Source organism: Glossina fuscipes, unplaced genomic scaffold (genome assembly GCF_014805625.2).
Source record: "Glossina fuscipes isolate IAEA_lab_2018 unplaced genomic scaffold, Yale_Gfus_2 88, whole genome shotgun sequence".
Classification (NCBI taxonomy): Eukaryota; Metazoa; Arthropoda; class Insecta; order Diptera; family Glossinidae; genus Glossina; species Glossina fuscipes.
The window spans coordinates 161,281-174,650 of NW_023998442.1; the positions used below are offsets into that span (position 1 = coordinate 161,281).

The 13,370-nt window shown below is 33.3% G+C and overlaps 1 long non-coding RNA gene across 1 annotated transcript; it reads left to right on the forward strand.

Annotated features, from left to right (window-relative positions):
- Nucleotides 1–872: 872 nt before the first annotated feature.
- On the forward strand, nt 873–5,293 carry LOC119638382. Its single transcript, XR_005247429.1, has 3 exons — nt 873–1,014; nt 1,445–1,952; nt 3,181–5,293. It is a non-coding gene; the product is annotated as an uncharacterized LOC119638382 (long non-coding RNA).
- Nucleotides 5,294–13,370: the final 8,077 nt, after the last annotated feature.

Consider the following 13,370-nt stretch of genomic DNA (forward strand, 5'->3'; position numbering starts at 1 on the left):
ATCGTTGGGATATATTTTTACGATATTCCCGGTTAATTGAAAGTATGCATATCGTAGTATTGTCGTATCTTTACGTAAATTTCCTTGAAGCTTTTATATACAATTACATAAAACTCACTCTGGGAATATAAATTAAAAAGAATATATTTATGAAAAACTATAAAAATTCGTAGCGCAATTTGCAAGAATTTCAATAGTTTTCATCATTTTGGCGAAATAAAACATTTGTTCACTTTATATATGGCGGGCACATATGTCTACGACACACAAAAACTAAGAAATTCATAATTCACAATTGCTTTCCGGAAATTTCTAAAGAAGTTCTCCGATTTTTACTGACAGAGACATATTAAAATAAACAAAAATTCTTCGAAACTGTTTAATGCAATAAGGATATACAAATTAAGACTTTCAAATAGAAAAAAAGAAGAAGAAAATAACGACGTAGAATAATCCTATTATTTGGCTTGTTTTTTAAATAAAAAGTTAAATCTATCTTTGTGCTTATTATCTCTTTCGCAAATGCTTCAGTAAAGTTATTCGTTTCACAATGGACACTTTCACAGCAATGTACTGAGGTTGAAACTTTGTCACGTTATCTTGTAATACCGATGAAAACTCATTTGCAATTAAGAAAATTTGGCAACTCTATGCGAGGCGAACAGTAATTGAAAAAGGAAAGGTAGCAAAGAATTTTAATATAATACAAGTGCTTGCTATCGCCTTCGCTCTTGGTCCATTAACATCAGTCCTTAAGAAATGGTACTTCTATTGTAAGTATTGATTACGGAACGGAATGAAAATTCAGTAGCTATTAGCTAAGTTCGTTAAAGGAATGTCTTGGTAACTCTACTCAAAGCGACAACCCGGCATTAATAGTAATTATGAGAAAGAGCACAAAATAGAAGCACAATTCGGTAGAAATTGCGGCAAAAAAATTAAACTAAAAGTGTGTAAGTGATAAAAGGCGACGACGGCTATTTAGATATCACATTTTTGCTTTTAAATATAAAGGTAAGAAAATACTCGAATTGTTCTTAAACAACTGCAGAATTGTTCTGTACAATATATTAACAATAGGTTTTAAGCCAAAACGTATGAACAAAGCCTCAAATCATAGGAAAATGTGCAAAAAGGCATGCGGCTCTATAGATGTCACTTTGGTACAAATAGATTTTTAAAGGGGGAGTAAGCAAATCGTCAATCTTTTTTTTTTTTTTTTTTTGCAAAAATTGAGATGCGCGCAGCGAAGATTAAATCCCTTGCGGTATATTAAGAGCAGATGCCAGGGGAATCGAAATATAAAACTCCATAGGCCATTTCTAGTGCTTAGGTTAAGGCTATTTGTGTTACACTAGTATTTAATTACGATTCATTTCAGTGGCTCAATTTATCAGCTTTGTAAATTATTTTCGTAATTGTGTTCTGCTTGGTTTTTTTGCAGCGTAATTACAAAATTTTACTTCAATGAAAGATTGGCTTTGGAGTGACAATGGAAAAAATGTATGTATTGCCAATGCCAACTCCAAGTGCTCACTTCACACTTTCCAAAATGCTTTACAGCAGCAACGTGAATAACTTCGCTAACGTTTGTGTATGCTGGAGAATGTCTTCATTAACACAACTATCGGCGAGTTCAGTGAGATAATCTTTCAGTTCACCAAGGCAAAGTTGTACACCGGCGCATGAAGCAGGCTCAAATCTGTTAGTGCCTTGTTCAAAACTACATCTTGTTATACTTATTTTATCGAGTTGGGACTTTTTTGTGGGATATGAACTGTGAGTTGGTTACGCAGCTTTAAGACAAATAGTTCCAACAAATTAATTAAATGTTAATTTATGAGAATTAAAAGAAAAATATATCGCGAAAAATAAGAGAAAAAAAATTTAGCCTAAAGACGACATGTGACTATATAGATGTCACTTTGTACATACTGATTTTGGAAACGGAGGTAAGTAAATCGTTCATTTATCTTTGTAAAAACGAAAATCATTCGATGGCTGTAGTTGGCGGGGTATATGAAGGCATGTGCTTATGATTTATTTTAGAAGCTTAGTTGGTCAGCTCTCCAGATAATATTTTAAATTATTTACGTCTACTAGAACATATGTTGAAACTTTAGACTAACTGAGAGTAAAAACCAAAGGACTAATTGAAGCAATAGTGAAGAAAGCTGAAAATAAGGGTTCAGTTATAATCCGAAAGCTAAATCTAGTAGATTGTAGTGCAAGGATCTAAAATCAATATGGTATCCCCAGGAGAACGGTTTCTAAAAATTTACGGTTTTCGTATTCCCCAAGGCGGTGTTACAACCCTCCAATCAACCATTCAAATTTCGTATTTCGAAAGGCATACAATGTTTCACAGGAAAGGTAATCTAAGGATTTGCATTAGTACACACATTACTACACAAACTAGCGTTGTCTCACGAAAAGAAAATCTAAAGATTTTATTAGAGAAACATTGACGAAAACTTATACATGTCAATTTAGAGTAGCAGCTGGTTGCTATATTGTTAAATACCGTTGGAGTAGCGCATTGCAATATGGGCGCGGTTCGCATAAACACGGATGGCTCTCTAAAATCAACTTTTAATTTACATTTGCAGAAGGTGCAAATTGCAAAAGCATACTATTCGGAAAACCAACGTCGTCGTATGAGAAAGACAACCCAAAGGTTCTATTCAGACAGCACTACGGCTTTCGTCCTTTCATTCCCTAAATACACTTCTATATTTGCAAATGTTTCCGGAAGGAAAACACAGCGCCTACTATTAACTTAGTTTTGAAGATGATCCCGGATTGCTCGCTACCCTTTTTAACATTCCGATAACGTCAGCGGCAATTACAACTACGATCATCTAAATCTCCTTTCTTTCACAATTGAAATTGCTGTTAGATGGAATTGTTCAGCTTTCCCGAACAGCACTTATTTGGAAACGTAGGTTTGTTGTAAGTCTCTTGTCAAATTTCATTTCTTCAGTAGTGCTGCATAAAATTTGCATTACGCTATTTATGGATTAATGTAGTTCGACGTGTCTAAAATGAATATAGAAAGGATGAAAGTAGTTTACCTCGCAATCATCTCTCATATCTAGACCCATTTTTTTTCCTTTAAATGATTTTAAAAATATTATTTTCTTCATACCAGTTCACAAGATTTAATTCTTACAATTTCAGATAAATTACTATGCGAATGAAAGCTGGCAAAAAGCGTCATCGAATTTTCATCAAGCACAGCTACAATACGGCGTAACAGTAACTAATTTTCGAAGCGGTCAAAATGTTGTGCAATAAAAACATATTATATTAATAATGTAGCGGTGAGTGTAATAAGCAAAAGTTATTTCATTTCATTAAAAAAAAAAAAAAAATTGTATTACAACTAAGATATCTAACTAAGTTGGAAATCCACAAACAGTTTCCCCGAAATAGTTTAAATGATTAATGTTAAGTTTTAATATTTAAGCAGATTTTTACATCGCAAGACATCTGCTATGTGCAGAAAGGTTTATCGGAGATCGTACAAAATATTCTCCATTTCTCCAGCGGAAAACGTTACCATGTTCTTTTTTTTTTAGGTAGAACTTTTGCAGTTAAAACTAACGAGAATATTTTTGCGATTCCATATCAGATTCATTTCAAGAAATATGCATCAAAGACGTTGTAAAGGGTATACGTTTTTGGTCAGCGGCAGAGAGTTCTCTTCGCCTATTTGTTGTTGTTCTTAATTTCACTTAAGAGATCGTGGTTAAAATTAAACGTAATGTAGCGGTGTGTGTAGTGAATAGAAATTAATTGATCTCATCAAAAAGAACTACTTTTAGAACCAAGAAATTAAAGTTACTACAGTTATAGCACTGATTATGCACTGTTTATTAACTTTTGGTCGTTTCTATGACAAAAGAAAGATAATTCCTTTTTCTTTGAATTACTATCGTCATAGCTTTCTTTCTGTTATTTATTTTGAAAAAATGAAAGGGAAATGCGGGAGATAAGCTTGACGTTAATTTGTTTAAAAGTAAGCAGCAATATGTAAACAACGCCAAAAGCATATAGTCATACAAAATTTAGAAGTAACAAAATAAAATAGAGCGAAATAATAACAATTTTTAAGAAAAAACCATAATATAAGCTCAAGTCCAAACTAGGAAGTTCTGAAATTTAATATCAGACCATCGTTGTTGTTATAGAAAATACTAAAAAAGAATCGATCGGCATCAATTAAAACTTCTATAGCATACTAACTTCATTTTGGCTTTGAAAATATGGATGTGAAACCGTTGCAACATTTTGTGTTTTGTGTTTGTATGCATTAGAAGCTCAATTACCACAGATGCGTTCTTTATAAAATAATTTATATAAATTGTATTTGCATTGATTAGCAGCTTACTTTTGCTTCTTTTCACTCAAGCAAAATAGATTTTTGTGTCTTATTATCGAACCTGTTGTGATACCAGGACTGTACCCAATTATAAGAACGAAATTCAGAATCGCTCTTTCGAATTTCAGAATTGTTGTTTTCGAAATGGAGGCATGGAAGATCTTGAACGTAAAGTTGGAAAGCGTATTTCCAACGCATCTATCTTCGGAAATATCTCGTTCTTATAATTAATTGGGGCAATTGAAGCTAAAAGCGATGTGTCGCTGTATTATTAATAAATCGCAGGAAATGAGCTGGCTTTTGCTCACCAATTACATGAGTGGATAGCAAGCGGCGCAATTTCCTTTCTTCGGACTAGGCAAACGTAGTTATTATTTTCGAGTTGAGGGGTTCATATTTGTAATGCCCGTGTGGCGGATTTAGTATTACCTGCGACACGAATTGTAAGGTTGTGAGGTCCATGTTGCTGAGGATCTGGTCGAATTTTGTTTCAGCCACTGTTATCTTGTTCACTTGGAGGACTGCATCCACTTGAACGAACTATAGTTCCGGGTCCAACTTTCAGGACTAGAGTATCTTGATTGAAGTTGCTGGATTCACTTGTGCTGAAATATCCTTGTTCTACTGGGTATGGCTCAATGATGTGATGACTTCGCTTCGCTATTGTGCATCTCGTCTTGTGCTTTTTTCTTTGGGGTCGCCCATTGTTGATAATGTTTTTTGTAAATTACAAAATTCGAAAGAGACTGCAATAGTTTTTGGCATGTCGCAGTTGTTTTTGAGTTCGTTGCAAACAAGAGCCGGCGGACTGCTAACCAATCTTTGTAACGGTTCTAGCTCTGCAGTCCGGTAGAGCAAATTCATTGAAGAGCTTAACTTTCTGAGCCGCATTACAAAGAAAGAGAAAGAGAAAGAAACACAAAAAGAGAAAATATTTTATGCCGCTCCATGTGGCTCACTGGGAAGTCGGGACACAGAAAAAAAGAAAGATAAATATCTGACTATAATTGTTGCTGCTGTTGCTCCCTAAATGACGCCGTGGTCCTCTCTGTGTTGGTTGTTGTTGGCCTCTGGTGTCCGCTTATGATGAGATGTGGCGTATATCTGATGATGAAGAGGATGATGAAACTTGAGAACACAATTTTATTCGTGGTAATAGTCGGGAAGGATTTTAAGTAAAGGAGAGGACAAGGAGGGAGTAGCGGCTGTCTACGTTTCATTTGGGGATAATAATGTCTGCAACAGTGGAAGAGATCTCTTTAAGTAGGCGGCTTTTTTTTGAAGTGCCTTGTTTGGCTTCGACTGGTGTTCGACTTCAACTTGTAAAAAGGCGACCAAAATCATGGAGCTTTTCCATTTTAGTATGAAAGTATTTCAGAAACGCATTTAATAAAATCGCTTTTACGAAAGCACAATTCATTATATGTTTTGTAGGAATAATAAATGTTACGCAGTGAACACATTTTTAATTGAATCATTTACGTCAAAAGTTTCCTTGATAAATTGGAGTAACCTGCTTTATCTACACTTAACGTTTCGTATCTACGATTAAAAATGAAAATATATCTGAACACTTTTTAACCAGGCAACATGTGAGGAAGAAATATTTACTAAACATCCAGAAAACGGTCACTCCTGCTTGTATAAGTTAGATGACTTAGTACCTTTTCGGTTTTATTTTTAATTTAACATATTTATTTTTATTTGAATAGATTTAAAGCTTAAATTTAGGTCTATTTAAATCAATGTTAAACTCGAATTTAACTTGAAGATTTATCGAGAGGATGTGCTACTTTTGTTGAACGAGCGACTACATTCTACCATATGTATGTATTATATTTATTGGCGATGTCATTTAAGCGCTTGCTCTCTGCTTGTGCGTTCTTCCTATCTCTAAACTTATCTTGGTTATGGTTATGTACTATAACCAACTTGAACTAATTTTATAAAATTATTTCGCAATAAGGGAAACCTCTGGGTTAACCAATTATTGACAGTCAAAACTTAGCGTAATTATTAAATTAAAAGAAATGTTTATTGCAGAGTGTGTGTTGGCAGTCCTGTGAGAATGGTTTATGGTTAATTACAGTGTTCAGTAGAGTGATGCTTAACCACTCTAAACCAACAGTGTGAAGCGATACTAGCTTCAGGATGAGTCACAAGTTAGAGCTATTCTCCCGTGCTAGCGGCCTTCAAAAATGAATAAGAACGTTATCTATGTTTTTTTAAAAAAACTTCGTGTAAACTAACGCATCTACATTTGCAATGAATATTATTGGATTTCTTTTTTCACCAAAAGTGAGCAAAGTATTTGTTAATATTATTTAACAACGTTTTCCTTATTTTTCACAAGATTAAACTTTTTTGTTTTTTCTTTTCGTAGGTAAATTAGTTTTCTTTAGATTTTATTTTGTTTTTTTTTTCCTGTGCAACTCTGAATATTCAATTCTAAGGCAATCTTGTTCAAAACATTTGCTATTTTGTTCATATTTTATTTGAATCGTTACTTTTCCGTTATCTTATATTCTGTAAGATCTTTAATATCCAGTTCAGCTATAGTGAAACATAATGACATCCCTGTTGTTAATGTTTTCAGCAATTTGTTTATTGACTTGTTTTGTTTATTCACTTGTTTCTCTTTCTGTATGTGCACTGAACTGTGGTCAGTTTCTTATATTTAAAAAGTATTACCTTAAGAAAAATAGTTAATTTAGATTATTAAAGTAGTGTATTACTAATTTCACTAAAGTAGGTTATTTTAATGGGACAGTACAGTTATCTTTTAATATATTATTAATACATCTGCTATTGGTGTAGCGTTTAATAGTTTTTTCATAAGATGAGCTTATCGCTCTTTGCTTTGTATTAGAGATATTTTCTTTTTTTTTTTTTTTGGGCCATGTAAAAAGTCTCAGCGGTTTATTGGTACCTTTTTGTATAAATATTTTTTCACTGAAAATCAATTTTAATCAAGTAGATATTGACCATTACTATCTATAATCTTTTGCTATTTTTCACTTCATAATTCCTTTTTTCTATTAATTCTGTAGAACATGATGATAAGAGATTCCAATTGTTACTCTTATCCGACTTTTAACTTCTGATTCTTACATGTAACTGCAAATTGCTTATTTCAGACGTCATCAATTTCTGATACTTTATGTTTTTGTCTTTGATTGCGTCTTGTATAGAATGCGTGTCGTGTGTTCGCATTCTCGGATGCAGTTGCAATTATGTTAAACTATTTGTGACATCGCAACACTAAATGCAAATAAGTACATGGCTTCATCATCAGTGGCGTCATACTTCATATTTGTTGACTTCAATAAGATTTAATTCACATTTGTCTTGTCTTTTGGACAATCATTAATCCTAGCCTTAAAACTTATTCATTTTGCACAATTATGCTCTTCCCATAATGTCTAATACAAACCCGAATGAAAAATTGCGGTTTCCCCTCTTTAGTATAGTAATAAGAATTTTATGGGGCTTTTTCGCACAATCTGTTTTTTTTTTTTTTACTAAAAACGTAGATTAATTTACGCGAATTTCTTTTACCGCACAGAACACAACATTGTTTATCAAATGATACCTCCTTTCTTTCTTTGTCACCCATCTTTACATTGTTAATTTTCCTTTCACAGCCTTAGCAATTATTCTTTCAGCTAGTCATTTCCCGTTGGTAGATTTACTAACCCTAAATTCTACGATGTCGAAATTAATAATTTTTTTTTTACAATGTTCAACTTATATTGTAGTTTGTTTAATTCTCATATTGGCTTTTAACCTATCGCAGAGTTTCATCAGTTCTTACGGTTATTCCGTCGCTTTTTCTAAAGACATTTCATTTATAACTACCTCTGCAATAGATTATGGTGCGGCTTTCCAAGAACCCGTTTACAGTTTGACCCAAAAAAATGTTTGCCCTGCTTTAGCTTGCAGCTAGCACCACAGAAATTAAATGCTACAGAATAAAAGGAGAGGAATAATTAACATATATGTTGTGAAGTTTGATACTTTGCCTATTTGAAAAAATTAAAACTTAACTATTGAAATAATGCTGAGGTAAGCCGCAGCGGCTATTCCTAGACACTCTTACCTATAGTTAAATCAAGCGTTTCAGAAATAACTCCACTCTTTGCCTCTCTTAACATTACAATATTCTTTTATTTTGTAATTTCTTAACTTCTATGACGTAATCATTATTTATGTATTCTCTAAATGTGTTGAATAACTTCTCGCCTATCACCCCCTTTTCTTGGTCAATATGGACAGTCAACTCTTTAACAAAGTGGTCTGAATGTGTAGGAAAACAAGTAGGCGTTGGATTTATTTTTTTTTTGATTTCAAGTTTTCTTTGATGTTGGGAACGCAAAACTGCAAAAATTTTTAACTTAACCCAGCAAGACTGCTATCGCAACTATTTGGTTTCGAGTTTGTTTTTTTCATCATCTTCACTAAAAGAATCCAACGCCATTGAATATAAGTTTGTCATCAAATTAAAACACTACGTCAATTATCAAAAATGGAAAAGACGGAAAAGAAAGCCAAAATCACTCTACCGAACGATAAATCTTCAAAAACCACAATCGCTGACAAAACTGTAAAGATTGCCGGTGGTGACAAACTAACGCCTAAAGACAAATCTGTTGCAAAGTTGGCGAAAACGGGAGCTGGTAAAGGAAAATCTCCGGGAGGAGAAGGAGCTGGTGATGCTGATGACCTTGATGCCTGGATTAAGTCGCGTCAACTACTTAAACCGGACGATCAATTAGAGCTGACAGAAGCTGAACTTGGCGAAGAAATAACCAAAGTTCTAACGCCCACCAATACTAATGTGGTTCTCAATTTTGTAGTGTACAGTTTCAAGGAGGGCGCTTTTGTTAAGATTCCACCCGCTGGTAATACGGTCACAATATTTCAATAGGCTCGTGAAGTAAGTGAACGCTTAACACACTCACATTCACTACACATCCACTTACATCTTAAAAATTTATAAAGATTCTATAGGGCAAAATCACTTTCATGAACCCTCCAATTTCGGCGAGCTAGTCAGATAACGTTAAGAGCACTTTGAGCTGCTTAGCATGCTACAGATGGACCCTCACCGTACAATCCCCACGGATTTCAACGGATTAGAATTTCCTAGCTATAATGTTCACTAATCGATGGTTCGGACAAGAAGGAGGAGGCAGTCCAATCTTGTTCTACCCTAGACCTTTGCTTTGTATAACGAATTGGCATTGCCAATCTATCGATTCGTCACATTCAAAATACCTCGTCTGATCTACTTCGAATTGTCCCACATTCGTTTTTGATAAAATACAAACCTACGATTAACCTTATCAATAAGAAAACAAGATAACTATGCTTAAGTGCATTCAAATAATAAAAAGGAACATATAATTGAAAAATAGATTAGCTTAGCCTAAGTGTAGTACCGAAGTCGGTGGATTCGTCGGTGGACAATGTCTTTCCGCCTCCTATCCGATATCTGTTAGTCGCAAGTTTGTTGTTCATGTATTGATTTTCCCCTGTAAAATGCCCGTCCGATATTTAGCATGTTATCCATGAAATCACACTCCGTTACGTGACCTGTTCTTTCATAGCACGTCTGCGTTACTCTACAAGCTTCACACGGTCCTATCTTTGCGATATCAACATATTTTTTTTAAGTTATAAAAGCATTGAACTTATAATTGCCTACGTCACCAAAATACCAACAATACCTGCATTTGACCTTACCCATGTGCCTTGGTGCAATCTCCTTTAATGGTAAATAATATCACTCCATCTGTAGCAATTTGGGCAAACACGAAATATATTTAATAATTTATACTAATGTTTTATCAACTCCACTAACTTCATAAGTTTTTGGCTATTGCTATTCCTTGCTTTCGAACTTAGCGTCCAATATTTTTGGATAGTGGGCAATTGATGTTATTAGCAAATCGATAAGTTTTAGTGGTTGGTGTCCCAACAAGAAGAGAAAAAAATGAGACTGTCCAAATTTATGTACATTCTCTTTGCGGCCGCACACGTTATAATCAAAGTGGAGAGAAAATATCAAGCTCCTGACCGTACTTACTGACCAGAATTAGTTTATAATTGTTTCAGAAGAAAAAAATCACGTCAAAGACGAAAACGTAGTTTGTACAGGACTTTGTTATATATCTGCTTTTACACATTATAAAGAAAAGTAATTTTCTCGAGACTGGGAAACAAATACACAAAGAGAATCCTATTGTCTAACATTTTATTTAGATTTTCCTTTCTCTTTGTGACAGATTTAAATCAAGTCACTGAGTAATATCATGTTTGGAAGCCGTCATGCTTGTGTGGCCATCTTTTAAAATATATTATCGTTTTTTTCTTAATGACACAAATTTTCTGTTGACGAAAAGAGAAACATTGCATACAAATAATAGAGCGAAGAACATATGAGCATAGTTCACATATGTACACTATAATTCATATTCAATAAAAACACTAAAACTTATAGAGGTTTGACGCAGTTTAACAGCATTATTGATTAATGGGTATAAAAGAGTAAGAATATTCATTGCTCCTAACTATCATTTCAGCTCTACTATTCTTGTCGCTAAAAGACACGCTTAAATAACCCTAATATAAGTTATATTATTTTTATTTCCTTGGGTTTATTAATGAAACGCAGTTTATTTTTGTATTTTTATTTAATTAATTTAACAATTTGTTTCTTAAGTTTGGTTTGGAATTTGTTGTTAAATGGATAGTTGATAAAGAGACTGACTTTTCTTATCGATTTATAAAACAGGAAACCTCGGTTTAACCAATAATCCATAGTCAGCTTTTATTTTTATTATAGGGTGAAATGAGATATCTGTGGGAGATGTTTATGGTAGGGTGCCATTGGATATCGGTGAGAAGTGTTTACGTTAACTTTATATGAGAAGTGTTCATATTAATTTTATATGACACTTTAGGTTTGTTTATTATATTTGTGAGGGTGGTTCGTAAATTTGTTCTTTTAATTAGTATGGTCCTTAACTTATATATGTCTTTTACAGCAACATTTTCTTCAGTTTTCTATTCACTTGAACAGTTGTAGCGATGTTCCTCTCCTCATCTCATTGCTTCATTTGATACATTTCCTGTTTCACTTATATCAATGGAAAATATAGTTTTTTTTTTTATTTTTTTATTGAGTGCATATATAACGTATAAGTTTACTTTCTTAAATTATCTCTCTATATTTTCCTTTTGAATTCATTTTACATTTTTGGAAAAATTATATCTATCATTTCCATATTTATCGTATTTTTTTATTTTTCTTTACAAAATTTGAGTTAGTCATTGTATCTTTTAAAATTAGACCGTTTATTTTGTGTTCTTTTTTGCTTTTGTTTTTTTTTAACTTGTACTGTGGTTTTATTTAAATTTTTAGTCCCAGCGCATATTACGAATTGTTCAACTTTCCTTCATTCTTTGAACTATTTATCGTAGTTTTCTTTTCCTTTGTCAATTTTAATCTTTTGAAAATTTTTTTTATATGAATATGATGACCTTTTCGAAGTGAAAATATTTGTAGGTTATCTTGCATTGTTCTTACGGGATTGCACAAACACTATTTCTTTCTTTGTTGCTGTTCCTCTCGTTTAAGCTAAGTAACTTTTTTATAAATTTGAAAATTTACTCAATTTGTTTTTCAAAGAAGTTTTTTCTTTTTTTTTCTTACATCTTCCAAAAAAAAAAAAATTCAATTACCTTTCTTTCATTCAAATTTTTTTCTGCGGGTCACTTGACAACCGTGTATGATCATTTCATGTTGTTGGCTCCAACTCAACTGACTCTTCACCATAAAACTCTGTAACGGCCGCGAACAAACCTTGGGTAGGGTGTCTGTCGGTCTGTGTCAACCGCAAGGAGCGGGATAACGGCATGACGTTAGACAAATCATGCGACTTTGTGGGACCGCTAATAAATCGTATGATCTTGCGGGATGTGTTTATTTTACTCTTCTCTGATTTCCTTGTTTACAAGTACAGGCAAAATCGTATGATTTTGCGGTACTCCTTTTTTTTCCTTTTGCTTTTGCAAGCATAGGCAAAATCGTATGATTTTGCGGGATCTATGCTTGCTCTTGTGAGAGTAGCGGCAAGCCGTTATAGAGAGAGCAAGAGGAAGAAGAAGAGGGAAATTGAGTAAGAATGAGAAGTCTGTCTGCTTTTTAATTTCAAGATAGCGAGAGAACTGTTTGGCATCTGGTGAAGTTCGGACGGGCTTTCGAGCTGAATATAAAACGGATAAATAAGAAATAATTGTGAAGACTATCCCTCAAGGGTAATAAAAAGGACTAGCATTAGCTGACTGTGAATATTAAAATTTACAAGGAAGTATGCATTACGATAACCAGCATAAATAATTAATTATCAATACAATAAAAAAGTTCATTAACAAAAAAAAAAAAAGAAAGGAAAAAGAAAAAAAAATTAATTAGAAACCGAAAGCTACATGAAGTGGTTGTTTTTTTTTTCGTCTTTCTGAAATATGGGCTCAAACTGCAAATTGACCATAGAAAAAATGTCAAAAGAAAAGAAATAAATAGAAAAATACGCGAAAGAAAAATTTTGTGCAATTGAAGTTTGAAATAAATTAACTCGGAAAATATCGAAATTCAGAAAAAAAAAAAAAATTTTAAATAACACCTCAAAAGAAGGATAAATTTTAATTAGAACCTCAAAGTAAAGCGGCAAAAGCGACGTGAATGACGTCAATGTGTCTTTAGTTAAAATTAGCAAAAGCTAAACCACAAAAATGAAGTCTAAACCGTTTTTTTTATTAAAGAAAGGGAAACAAGGTGGAACAATTAGAAGAAGCAGAAGAGAATCAAGGCAAGGGTAATGGCTGCACCGTTCTTTGAATACGTTTTTTTTGTCGAACAAGAAGCAAAAGGTTTTCTTATCAAGTGAATAACGTAGAAGATTATTGGTTAAAGTTGACCTTC